Here is a 12,687-nt window from a genome sequence, read left to right as displayed (position 1 = left end):
AAAACAGCTTTTCAATGAACAGTTTAGCAGTTCTTTTTTAAAAAGTCTGCGCTGACTTTCTCGTCTACTTCTAAAATTTCAATGGGGCAAGATCCACACTCGGGTCAAATGGCACTTATTAATAAAGTGTGGGGGAATCAGCTGGATGGCTGGTTTGTGACGCAGAGCAATGCCAACAGGGGGGAGTTCAATTCCCGTACCGGCTGAGGTTACCAGGAAGGCCTCGCCTTCTCAACCTTGACCCTCGCTTGAGGTGAGGTGGCCCACAGGTCAAATCACCACAAGTCAGCACTCTCTCTCTCTCTCTCAAAGGGAAGAGTAGCCTATGGCCCTCTGGGACGAGGGTGGCTTTCATTAATAAAGTTAACACTCAGGATTTGTTCACAAAGTCCTTGGGGAGAAACTTTCAGAAGGCAGTCTGAGAGACACAACTCTTTTCCTCAGAATCCAGAGCAGGGCTGGAAACGAAACTAAAAAGAGACGCAGCTCCTGCCAAGAGTGACATCACAGCCTGCCTAGCTGTTAACCCTTAATCACAGACATATAATCTGGATACCTTAACCTAAGTCCTTGTTAAAAAATATATATTTTATTGAAATTTTTCAAACAAAAGTTTTTTCCGTTTTTACAACTCAACAAGGGATTATACATTAAACATTATTTAAATAATATAGTGAGCTTACAACAAAACTAGAAAAGAAAAAACAAATAGCAAAAACACAAAATAGTGCTCCCCCATCCCCCCTGGGTTGCTGCTGCTATCCTTTCTGTCTTTTCATTATCGTTGCGCGAGATAGTCAAGGAACGGTTGCCACCGCCTGGAGAACCCCTGAAACAATCCTCTCAACGCAAATTTTATTCGTTCCAATCTTATGAACCCTGCCATGTCGTTTATCCAGGCCTCCACGCCCGGGGGCTTCGCTTCCTTCCACATAAGTATAATCCTTCGCCGGGCTACTAGGGACGCAAAGGCCAAATGTCGGCCTCTTTCGCCTCCTGCACTCCCGGTTCTTCTGCAACGGCAAATATAGCTAACCCCCAGCCTGGCTTGACCCGAGCCCCCACAAAAATTTTTTTTTTAATGTTTATTTTATACATTGGAGTGTTGGTGGCCCAGACCGAGGGGGGTTTACACTGTTACCCGCCCCTCGGTGTACATTTGCTGGGAAGACCTTACACAGTGGTCTTTCCCCATTGCGCTTTGGCGGCTGCTGCCCCAAGCTTGAGTGCGTCCCTCAGCATGTAGTCCTTGACCTTGGAATGTGCCAGTCTGCAACACTCGGTCAAGGACAATTCTTTGCACTGGAAGAGCAGGTTTCGGGCAGACCAAAGAGCGTCTTTCACCGAGTTGATGACCTTCCAGCAGCAGTTGATATTCGTCTCGGTGTGTGTCCCTGGAAACAGTCCGTAGAGCACAGAGTCCTGTGTCACAGATCTGTTTGGGATAAACCTTGACAAATACCACTGCATCTCTCTCCAGACCTTCTTTGCAAAGGCATTCACAAGAGGTGTGTGACCGTCTCATTTCCCCCACAGCCACTCCGAGGGCAGCGTGCATTGGCGCAGAGCCTTCGGGTGTGCATGAAGAATCTGACAGGGAGGGCCTTCTCACCACCAGCCAAGCGAGGTCTTGGTGCTTGTTTGAAAGTTCTGGTGATGAGGCGTTCTGCCAGATGACTCTGGCAGTCTGCTCAGGGAGCCATCCAACGTCCTCCACCGTCTCCTTTTCCCTGAGGGCCTCGAGGACATTACGTGCTGACCACTGCTTCATTGCCTTGTGGTCAAAGGTGTTTTCCTTCAAAAACTTTTCCACGAAGGACAGGTGGTATGGCACGGTCCAACTACTTGGAGCATTCCGCGGCAATGAGGCCAGGCCCATCCTTCGTAACACCGTGGACAGGTAGAACCTCAGTATTATAGAATTTACAGTGCAGAAGGAGGCCATTCAGCCCATCTAGTCTGCACCGGCTCTTGGAAAGAGCACCCTACCCAAAGTCAACACCTCCACCCTATCCCCATAACCCAGTAACCCCACCTAACACTAAGGGCAATTTTGGACACTAAGGGCAATTTATCATGGCCAATCCACATAACCTGCACATCTTTGGACTGTGGGAGGAAACCGGAGCACCCGGAGGAAACCCACGCACACACGGGGAGGATGTGCAGACTCCGCACAGACAGTGACCCAAGCCGGAATCGAACCTGGGACCCTGGAGCTGTGAAGCAATTGTGCTATCCACAATGCTACCGTGCTGTATGCAGTGACACTTGGTGTTTGCATACTGGGGGTCCACGCACAGCTTGATGCAGCTGGGCACAAAGGTTGGCAACAGGATGAGGGAGGCGTTGGGTACGTTCCGCCCTCCCTTCTCCAGAGGTTTGTACATGGTGTCCCTTCGGACACGGTCATTCTTGGATCTCCAGATAAATTTGAAGATGGCTCGGGTGACTGATGTGGCGTAGGGTCGGGTTATGGACCAGACCTGCGCCACGTACAGTAGCACCGCGAGTACCTCACACCTGATGACCAGGGTTTTGCCCGCAATGGAGAGGGAGCGTTGTTCCCACCAGCCCAGTTCCTGCCTTTGCTATGCGCTCCTCCCAGTTTTTAGTGCATGCCCCAGCAGCTCCGAACCATATCCCCAGCACCTTCAGGTAATCTGACCTGACAGTGAAGGGGACAAAAGACCGGTCGGCCCAGTTCCCAAAGAACATGGCCTCGCTCTTGCTCCGGTTTACCTTGGCTCCCGAGGCCAGTTCAAACTGGTCGCAGGCGGTCAAGAGCCTGCGTAAAGACGCAGGATCCGAGCAGAAGACAGCAACATCGTCCATGTACAGGGAGGCCTTGACTAACATGCCTCCACTGCCTGGGATCGTCACTCCTCTTATACCCGGATCCCTCCGGATGGAGTCGGCAAAAGGTTCTATGCAGCACACAAAAAGGGCAGAGGAGAGAGGGCAGCCCTGCCTGACTCCAGATCTGATCTGGAACTTTTCTGATTCCCACCCATTGATTGAGACTGCGCTGTAGATGTTTGTGTAGAGCAGTTTGATCCAATTGCGAATTCCCTCCCCAAACCCCATTTTGGAGAGCACATCCATCATGTAGGTGTGCGATATTCTGTCAAAAGCCTTCACCTGGTCAAGGCTGATGAGGCAAGTGTCCACCCTCCTGTCCTGCACGTAGGCGATCGTATCCCTGAGTAGCGCGAGGCTATCAGAGATCTTCCTGCCGGGTACAGCACAGGTCTGGTCAGGGTGGATCACCGATTCCGGAGCAGACATGACCCGATTGGTGATGACCTTGGCTAGAATTTTGTAATCCACATTCAACAGTGAAATGGGTCGCCAATTTCGAATTTCTTCCCTTTCCCCCTTCTGCTTGTAGATGAGGGTGATGATGCCTTTCCTCATGGACTCTGACATGCTGCCTTCCATAAGCATACTCTCGTACACTTCCAGCAGGTCTGGGCCCATCCAGTCCCACAGAGCCAAATACAACTGAACAGGTAAGCCGCCGCTTCTGGGAGTTTTACTCGTTTCAAAGGACTTGACGGCCTTAAACTGATAAGAACAAAGGACTTGACAGCCTTTGTCAGCTCATCCAGAGTTAGTGGTTTGTCCAGTTTTTCCAGCTCGCTGCCGCCTATGACCTCCGTGATAGTCGACAGGAAGGTCTGGGAAACAGTGCTATCTGTTGGCTTCAGGTCATACAGTCCGGCATAAAAGGATTGGCTGATCCTCAGGATGTCAGACTGCGATGACTTTTCAGAGCCATCTTCTTCCTTCAGGCTGCTGATCACAGAGGTCTCCCTGCACCTTTTGGAAGAAGAAGCGTGAGCACTTTTCATCCTGCTCCACGGAGCGGACTCTGGAACGGAAGATAACCTTGGAAGCCTCCGAGGTGTAGAGCGAGGCTTGCTGGCTCTTCACCTCTTGGAGATCCTCCTTGACATCCACCCCCATCGACTGCAGCTGGAGCAAATTTTGCATACTTTTCTGGAGCCTGGACATGACCCCTCGTCTCTCTCTCACCTTCTGAATGCCCTTGAGGATGAAAAACCTCTTGATATTCCCCTTGATTGCTTCCCACCAGAGATGTGGGGCCTCAAAGAGGGGTTTCACGGTTCTCCAATCTTTGTAATCCCTCCTGAGTTCCTCGAGGTTCTCAGGGGACAGCAGTTTTACATTTAGCTTCCAGGTCCCCCTGCCTACCCCCTGGTCTTCCTGCAGGTGGCAGTCGTCCAGTAGGAGGCAGTGGTCAGAGAAGAACACCGGCCTTACGTCGGTGGACCTGACCGTGAAAGCACGGGACACAAAGAAGTCTGTCCTGGTGCGGACGGACCCGTCTGGCCGTGACCATGTGTATCTACGCTGCGCTACCCCGCAGACGTCAAGCAGCTTAGCGTCTTTTACCGTTTCCATCAGGAGTCTGGACGTAGCGTCTAATTTGCTGTCGGCTCTGCCGGATCGTCCAGCCCCATCGATGATGCAGTTGAAGTCACCGCCCAGGATGACCGGCTTGGAGGTGGCCAACAGCAGTGGGAGTTGCTGCCAGCCGCTCACTTTTTACTGCCGGGGGGTACACATCAATAAGTCTGAGAGGTGTGTTTTTGTAATTGACGTCTGCTACGAGGAGGCGCCCGCCCGCCACCTCATTAACGTCGGAGATGGTGAAGTTGCCTCCCCGCAGCAGAATACCCAGGCCGGAGGAGCGGCAGTCGTTTCCTCCTGACCAGATGGATGGCCCGTGGGACCACCAGCTCGACCAGCGCCTGTAGTTGCTGAGGTGCGGAATTCCGCACTCCTGCAGGAACAGTAGGTCAGCTTTTACATTTGCCAAATAGTTGAGTGTGGCTACACACCGCGAAGTATCTTTGATGCTTCGCACAATTATGGATGCAATTTTAAAACCCATTATAAAATGGTAGATTTACCAGTCTCAAGAGTCCAGAGTCTATACAGTTGGCTGTTCCAGCTGTTGAATGTTCCCCAGCATGCCGGTGGTGCTTGCAAACTTTAGCACAGTTGCAGGGCTGAGAAAACTGTTCTGGTCCGCACTGGCCCCGTGATTTTGATACAGATGCATTGGGGGGGTGGTGTAGCCCTGGCGTTCGTCGTGGCAGTCAGTAGGTGTTGGGGTTGCAGGCCGGTCTTCGCCTAGGTTGTTGCTGCTTGTTACATTCGGGAGTTGGTCTGTGACCTTGTTTTCAATGTCCGGCGTTTGCTGGCCGTTGGTCATATTGCTGTTCCCATGAGCCAGAGGTTGGTTGTCTCGGCGGGTTTTATTTCCTTCCCGGTCTGTGGTCTGGGGGGTCTGTGCCTCCCGTTCCACATTGGTGCTTTGCCTCTTTATTTGAGGGCGATTCTTGTCTTGTTTTTCCTCATCGGATGAGGTGCCGGCGCTAAGTGCGCCGGCTGAAAGGTGTCTCTTTTTGCCACTCCCCATCGGGGGGTTCTTCAGTTTGTTTTTTTGTTTTCTCTTTCGTTTGTCCCTGTTCACTATTTCCCAGGGCTCTTTGTCCCATCCTCTTCCATTGAGTGTTACTCATCAGATGGGGCTGGGTTGTCAGGAGGTGCTGGGGCCTCCTCTTTTTGTTGGGGGCCCTTCTGTTGCTTTTCCGCATTCTGTGCCGTGGTGTCTTTTTCGGTGGAGGATGTATGAACCTCCTCTCTGGTCGCCTTTCTAACACCGCTGATGATGATCTGTGCATATGTCGCCCCGCGTTTCGGGCAGGCCCTGTAAAGATGGCCGGCCTCCCCACACAGGTTGCAGCACTTGTCTTCCTTGCAGTCCTTAGTCATGTGTCCCTCCTCCCTGCAGTTTTTGCAGAAGGTCACACTGCAGTTTGCGGCAACATGCCCCGTTTTGCCACAGGTGTGGCATACTCGTGGCTGTCCCACGTAGTAGAGGTAGCCACGATTTACTCCAATAGCGAAACTGGAGGGGGGATGCAGGATGGCTCCGTTGCTGTCTGTTCTTAGAGTCACCTTGACCAGATGCCGAAGGTGTCTTTCACTTGCACGCTGTCACTTTTCAGCTCAGCGTACCTGGCGAGGAACGTGAGAACATCAGACACGGGGACGTGGGGTTTTTACGTGTGCAGTGTAACAACCAGGTTTTGCTGCGACGGTAGCGTAAACAGAGGCTCCGCAGTCAGGATCGACAGGGGACTCTGGTTACCTTTTTCTTTGAAGACGTTCAAGAATTTGCTGCACGCTGCGACACTCTTGAAGGTGACATCAAAATATCCATTGTTGGGGAAGTTTTGCAAGCGGAAGATTTCTGTTGCGTTAAACCCACAACACTCGAGCAGCACCCGCTTCACGAAGAATTTCCGGTCCACAGGTGACTCCCCTTCCGCTTTCTTCACTGTGACTCACTCAGACAGTGTTTCGCACTCCCCAGCCTGTAGGTCGGGATGCAGCTGCATCCATAGCTCGTATGATGGGTCTGAACTGTATCGGCGTTAGGCCTAAACCAGAGGCTTAGACCAGCATGTAGATCCACCAATAGCAGCCGAGCTCTAAACGTTTCCTCTTTGACGACTTCAATTCCTCCGTGTTCTCCAATCCACGATCGGCATCGACATCGAAATCCTCAGCTTCCCTCGATCAAACGATACTGCACTTGATCTTAGCCAAGAGGCCGAGTAGCGGTCTTTTGAAATTCCCCATAGAGGAGGGGTTTTTGGAGCAGGGAGATACTGCTCGGCTTCACTTTGCAGGCCATTTTGTTGTTTAGGCCTAGCTACAACCGCTGAGAGTCTGTAACGCTAGTCTGTGACTGTAGTTAGGTGTGATATTGTCAATATGGCGATTAAGCAATAATTTCCGGTGGGGGACGTTGGAGGGTGGTTTAGGAGTGTGATAAGAGTGGGGGGAGGGGGAAGAAGGTGTTTTTTAACGTGTTAGTGGGTGTTGTCAGACTTTTGTATGTGGTGGGTGATGGAAGAATTTGTAAGAGTGAATAGGCGGGCCAGGTGGGAGGGAGGTGTGTTTGGTTATGCTGCGCACTGTAATAATATAATCAGGGCTTAGTTTTAAGGTTGATTAAATTGGATATCTTAAATTAAAGAATTGGCCACTTTAAAAACCACGTCTGCAGAAGCCTGCAAAATCCGAATATACGAAACTCAGACTGGCTGCGGGGGGAGGGGGGCATGTCTGGAGCAGCACCTGATAACCCAAAAGGCTGGAAGCTGGGTGTGTGAGGTGACCTTGACCAGACCAACATTCAGCGAGAATCACCTTTTGCAAAGAGGAAGCAGAGGGACTCGGGGAGCAGATCTACAGGTTATCAAACCACATTTGCGGGTAGGATAGACGATTCCTGGGTGTTTCTTGTATATAGAGTGGGTAATGTATGGATTAACTACATTTAATAAAGTGTGTTTCATTATATCTGTCTCTGTACTTTGTAATACTCATACTGGGTAAAGTTTAATGAAGGAGCTGGTCGAAGTATCTGAATTGATTTAGATACAAGAGCGCTTTGGCAAGGCAGCGTGAGGGGTAGTTAAGGTGTTGTGCAAAGCAAAGCGGTGAGGGAGTGTGGTGCGTTTAGTGTGTGGGATGTGGAAAATGAGCATTAATTTTGTTGTGATTGACTGGAGGATGATCAGAAAAGAGTATAAAGTGGAGAAGTATAACTGTGCTCAAGCTATTTTTAGACTTTGAAATTCCCCATGTGGGGGGGGTGCAAGGTTCGCGGAGATACTGGAATAGTGTGTAGCATATGGAGAATGGGCATGAATTTTTGTGTGATTGAGTAGAGAATTGTAAGAAAAGGCATAAAGCGGAGAATTGCATGTGCATGCTTGAAGTGTTTTTGTACTTTGAAATTCCCCATAAAGGGGTTTGTGCACCGTTCTCGGAGATACTGCAATACCGGGTCGATGCGTGGAGTGGACTGAGCAAGCCCCTATTCCATCTCCCTGCTCCAAAAATCAATTTAATATATGGTCCCCAGATAAGGGACGTATCAGATATTAAACTGATAAGAACAGATTTTTTTTTTTTTTTCAAAAAAATATACTTTATTCATAAAATTTATCATAAGCATTACAGAGCAATTCGAATTGTCTTGACTGTACATTTCCATCAGTTACACATTGCCTTGACTTTCTTCCATTCAATTTTGATAATATTATACACATATCACTCTTTACATTACAATTCCTTCTTAAATATTTACATTGTCATGTCTTTCCCCATTGCGCCTTGGCGGCAGCTGCCCCAAGCTTGAGTGCGTCCCTCAGCACGTAGTCCTGGACCTTGGAATGTGCCAGTCTGCAACACTCGGTCGAGGACAATTCTTTGCACTGGAAGATCAGCAAGTTTCGGGCAGACCAAAGAGCGTCTTTTACCGAGTTGATGACCTTCCAGCAGCAGTTGATATTTGTCTCGGTGTGTGTCCCTGGAAACAGTCCGTAGAGCACAGAGTCCTGTGTCACAGATCTGTTTGGGATAAACCTTGACAAATACCACTGCATCTCTCTCCAGACCTTCTTTGCAAAGCCACATTCCACAAGGAGGTGTGTGACCGTCTCATTTCCCCCACAGCCACTCCGAGGGCAGCGTGCATTGGTGCAGAGCCTTCGGGTGTGCATGAAGAATCTGACAGGGAGGGCCTTTCTCACCACCAGCCAAGCTAGGTCTTGGTGCTTGTTTGAAAGTTCTGGTGATGAGGCGTTCTGCCAGATGACTCTGGCAGTCTGCTCAGGGAACCATCCAACGTCCTCCACGGTCTCCTTTTCCCTGAGGGCCTCGAGGACATTACGTGCTGACCACTGCTTCATTGCCTTGTGGTCAAAGGTGTTTTTCTTCAAAAACTTTTCCACGAAGGACAGGTGGTACGGTACGGTCCAACTACTTGGAGCGTTCCGCGGCAATGAGGCCAGGCCCATCCTTCGTAACACCGGGGACAGGTAGAACCTCAGTATGTAGTGACACTTGGTGTTTGCATACTGGGGGTCCACGCACAGCTTGATGCAGCTGGACACAAAGGTGGCCAACAGGATGAGGGAGGCGTTGGGTACGTTCCGCCCTCCCTTCTCCAGAGGTTTGTACATGGTGTCCCTTCGGACACGGTCCATCTTGGATCGCCAGATAAATTTGAAGATGGCCCGGGTGACTGCTGTGGCGTAGGGTCGGGTTATGGGCCAGACCTGCGCCACGTACAGTAGCACCGAGAGTACCTCACACCTGATGACCAGGGTTTTGCCCGCAATGGAGAGGGAGCGTTGCTCCCACCAGCCCAGTTTCTGTCTTACCTTTCCTATGCGCTCCTCCCAGTTTTTGGTGCACGCCCCAGCAGCTCCGAACCATATCCCCAGCACCTTCAGGTAATCTGACCTGACAGTGAAGGGGACAAAGGACCGGTCGGCCCAGTTCCCAAAGAACATGGCCTCGCTCTTGCCCCGGTTTACCTTGGCTCCAGAGGCCAGTTCAAACTGGTCGCAGGTGGTTAAGAGCCTGCGTACAGACGCAGGATCCGAGCAGAAGACGGCAACGTCGTCCATGTACAGGGAGGCCTTGACTTGCATGCCTCCACTGCCTGGGATCGTCACTCCTCTTATACCCGGATCCCTCCTGATGGACTCGGCAAAAGGTTCTATGCAGCACACAAAAAGGGCAGAGGAGAGAGGGCAGCCCTGCCTGACTCCAGATCTGATCTGGAACTTTTCTGATTCCCACCCATTGATTGAGACTGCGCTATAGATGTTTGTGTAGAGCAGTTTGATCCAATTGCGAATTCCCTCCCCAAACCCCATTTTGGAGAGCACATCCATCATGTAGGTGTGCGATATTCTGTCAAAAGCCTTCTCCTGGTCAAGGCTGATGAGGCAAGTGTCCACCCCCCTGTCCTGCACGTAGGCGATCGTATCCCTGAGTAGCGCGAGGCTATCAGAGATCTTCCTGCCGGGTACAGCACAGGTCTGGTCAGGGTGGATCACCGACTCCAGAGCAGACCTGACCCGATTGGCGATGACCTTTGCTAGAATTTTGTAGTCCACATTCAACAGTGAAATGGGTCGCCAATTTCGAATTTCTTCCCTTTCCCCCTTCTGTTTGTAGATGAGGGTGATGATGCCTTTCCTCATGGACTCTGACATGCTGCCCTCCAGAAGCATACTCTCGTACACTTCCAGCAGGTCTGGGCCCATCCAGTCCCACAGAGCCGAATACAACTCAACCGGTAAGCCGTCGCTTCCGGGAGTTTTACTCGTCTCGAAGGACTTGGCGGCCTTTGTCAGCTCGTCCAGAGTTAGTGGTTTGTCCAGGTTTTCCAGCTCGCTGTCGCCTATGACCTCCGTGATGGTCGACAGGAAGGTCTGGGAAACAGTGCTATCTGTTGGCTTCAGGTCATACAGTCCGGCATAAAAGGATTGGCTGATCCTCAGGATGTCAGACTGCGATGACTTTTCAGAGCCATCTTCTTCCTTCAGGCTGCTGATCACAGAGGTGTCTCTGTGCACCTTTTGGAAGAAGAAGCGTGAGCACTTTTCGTCCTGCTCCACGGAGCGGACTCTGGAGCGGAAGATAACCTTGGAGGCCTCCGAGGTGTAGAGCGAGGCTTGCTGGCTCTTCACCTCTTGGAGATCCTCCTTGACATCCACCCCCATCGACTGCAGCTGGAGCAAATTTTGCATACTTTTCTGGAGCCTGGACATGACCCCTCGTCTCTCTCTCACCTTTTGAACGCCCTTGAGGATGAAAAACCTCTTGATATTCCCCTTGATTGCTTCCCACCAGAGATGTGGGGCCTCAAAGAGGGGTTTCACGGTTCTCCAACCTTTGTAATCCCTCCTGAGTTCCTCGATGTTCTCAGGGGTCAGCAGTTTTACATTTAGCTTCCACGTCCCCCTGCCTACCCCCTGGTCTTCCTGCAGGTGGCAGTCGGCCAGTAGGAGGCAGTGGTCAGAGAAGAACACCGGCGTTACGTCGGTGGACCTGACCGTGAAAGCTCGGGACACAAAAAAGAAGTCTATCCTGGAGCGGACGGACCCGTCTGGCCGTGACCATGTGTATCTACGCTGCGCGCCGTCTGCAGGGTCGCTGCAGACGTCGAGCAGCTTTGCGTCTTTTACCGTTTCCATCAGGAGTCTGGACGTAGCGTCTAGTTTGCTGTCGGCTTTGCTGGATCGTCCAGCCGCATCGATGATGCAGTTGAAGTCACCACCCAGGATGACCGGCTTGGAGGTGGCCAACAGCAGTGGGAGTTGCTGAAGAACTGCCAGCCGCTCACTTTTTACGGCCGGGGCGTACACATTAATAAGTCTGAGAGGGGTGTTCTTGTATTTCACGTCTGCTACGAGGAGGCGCCCGCCCACCACCTCCTTAACGTCGGAGATGGTGAAGTTGCCTCCCCGCAGCAGAATACCCAGGCCGGAGGAGCGGCAGTCGTTTCCTCCTGACCAGATGGATGGCCCGTGGGACCACCAGCTCGACCAGCGCCTGTAGTTGCTGAGGTGCGGAATTCCGCACTCCTGCAGGAACAGTAGGTCAGCTTTTACATTTGCCAAATAGTTGAGTGTGGCTACACACCGCGAAGTATCTTTGATGCTTCGCACATTTATGGATGCAATTTTTAAACCCATTTTAAAAAAGATAGATTTACCAGTCTCAAGAGTCCAGAGTCTATACAGTTGGCTGTTCCAGCTGTTCGATGTTCCCCAGCATGCCGGTGGTGCTCGCAAACTTTAGCACAGTTGCAGGGCTGAGAAAGCTGTTCTGGTCCGTACTGGCCCCGTGATTTTGATGCAGATGCATTGGGGGGGTGATGTAGCCCTGGCGTTCGTCGTGGCAGTCAGTAGGTGTTGGGGTTGCAGGCCGGTCTTCACCTGGGTTGTTGCTGCTCGTTACTATCGGGGGTTGGTCTGTGACCTTGTTTCCTTCCCGGTCGGTGGTCTGGGGGGTCTGTGCCTTCCGTTCCACGTTGGTGCTTTGCCTCTTTATTTGAGGCCGATTCTTGTCCTGTTTTCCCTCATCGGATGAGGTGTCGGCGCTAAGTGCGCCGGCTGAGAGGTGTCGCTTTTTGCCACTACCCCTCGGGGGATTCTTCAGTTTGTTTTTTTGTTTCCGCTTTCGTTTGTCCCTGTTCACTGTTTCCCAGGGCTCTTTATTCTTTGTCCCATCCTCTTCCTCTTCCATTGAGTGTTCCTCATCAGATGGGGCTGGGGTTGGGTTGTCAGGAGGTGCTGGGGCCTCTTCTTTTTGTTGGGGGCCCTTTTGTTGCTTTTCCTCATTCTGAGCCGTGGTGTCTTTTTCGGTGGAGGGTGTATGCACCTCCTCTCTGGTCGCCTTTTTAACTCCGCTGCTGATGATTTCAGCGTATGTCGCCCCGCGTTTCGGGCAGGCCCTGTAAAGATGGCCGGCCTCCCCACACAGGTTGCAGCACTTGTCTTCTTTGCAGTCCTTAGTCATGTGTCCCTCCTGCCTGCAGTTCTTGCAGAAGGTCACACTGCAGTTTGCGGCAACATGCCCCGTTTTGCCACAGGTGTGGCATACACGTGGCTGTCCCACGTAGTAGAGGTAGCCACGATTTACTCCAATAGCGAAATTGGAGGGGGGATGCAGGATGGCTCCGTTGCTGTCCGTTCTTAGGGTCACCTTGACCTGGTGCTCACTTGTCCAGATGCCGAAGGTGTCTTTCACTTGCACGCTGTCACTTTTCAGCTC

General features: G+C 51.5%; 1 pseudogene; it reads right to left on the bottom strand.

Annotated features, from left to right (window-relative positions):
- Positions 1-7,860: 7,860 nt before the first annotated feature.
- LOC140408010 (U2 spliceosomal RNA) lies at positions 7,861-8,039 on the bottom strand (annotated as a pseudogene).
- Between the last annotated feature and the right edge of the window lie 4,648 nt (positions 8,040-12,687).

This window comes from Scyliorhinus torazame, chromosome 2 (assembly GCF_047496885.1).
Source record: "Scyliorhinus torazame isolate Kashiwa2021f chromosome 2, sScyTor2.1, whole genome shotgun sequence".
Lineage (NCBI taxonomy): Eukaryota > Metazoa > Chordata > Chondrichthyes > Carcharhiniformes > Scyliorhinidae > Scyliorhinus > Scyliorhinus torazame.
Note: the sequence above shows the minus strand (reverse complement) of the source record. Positions and strands in the feature narration are given on the sequence as shown.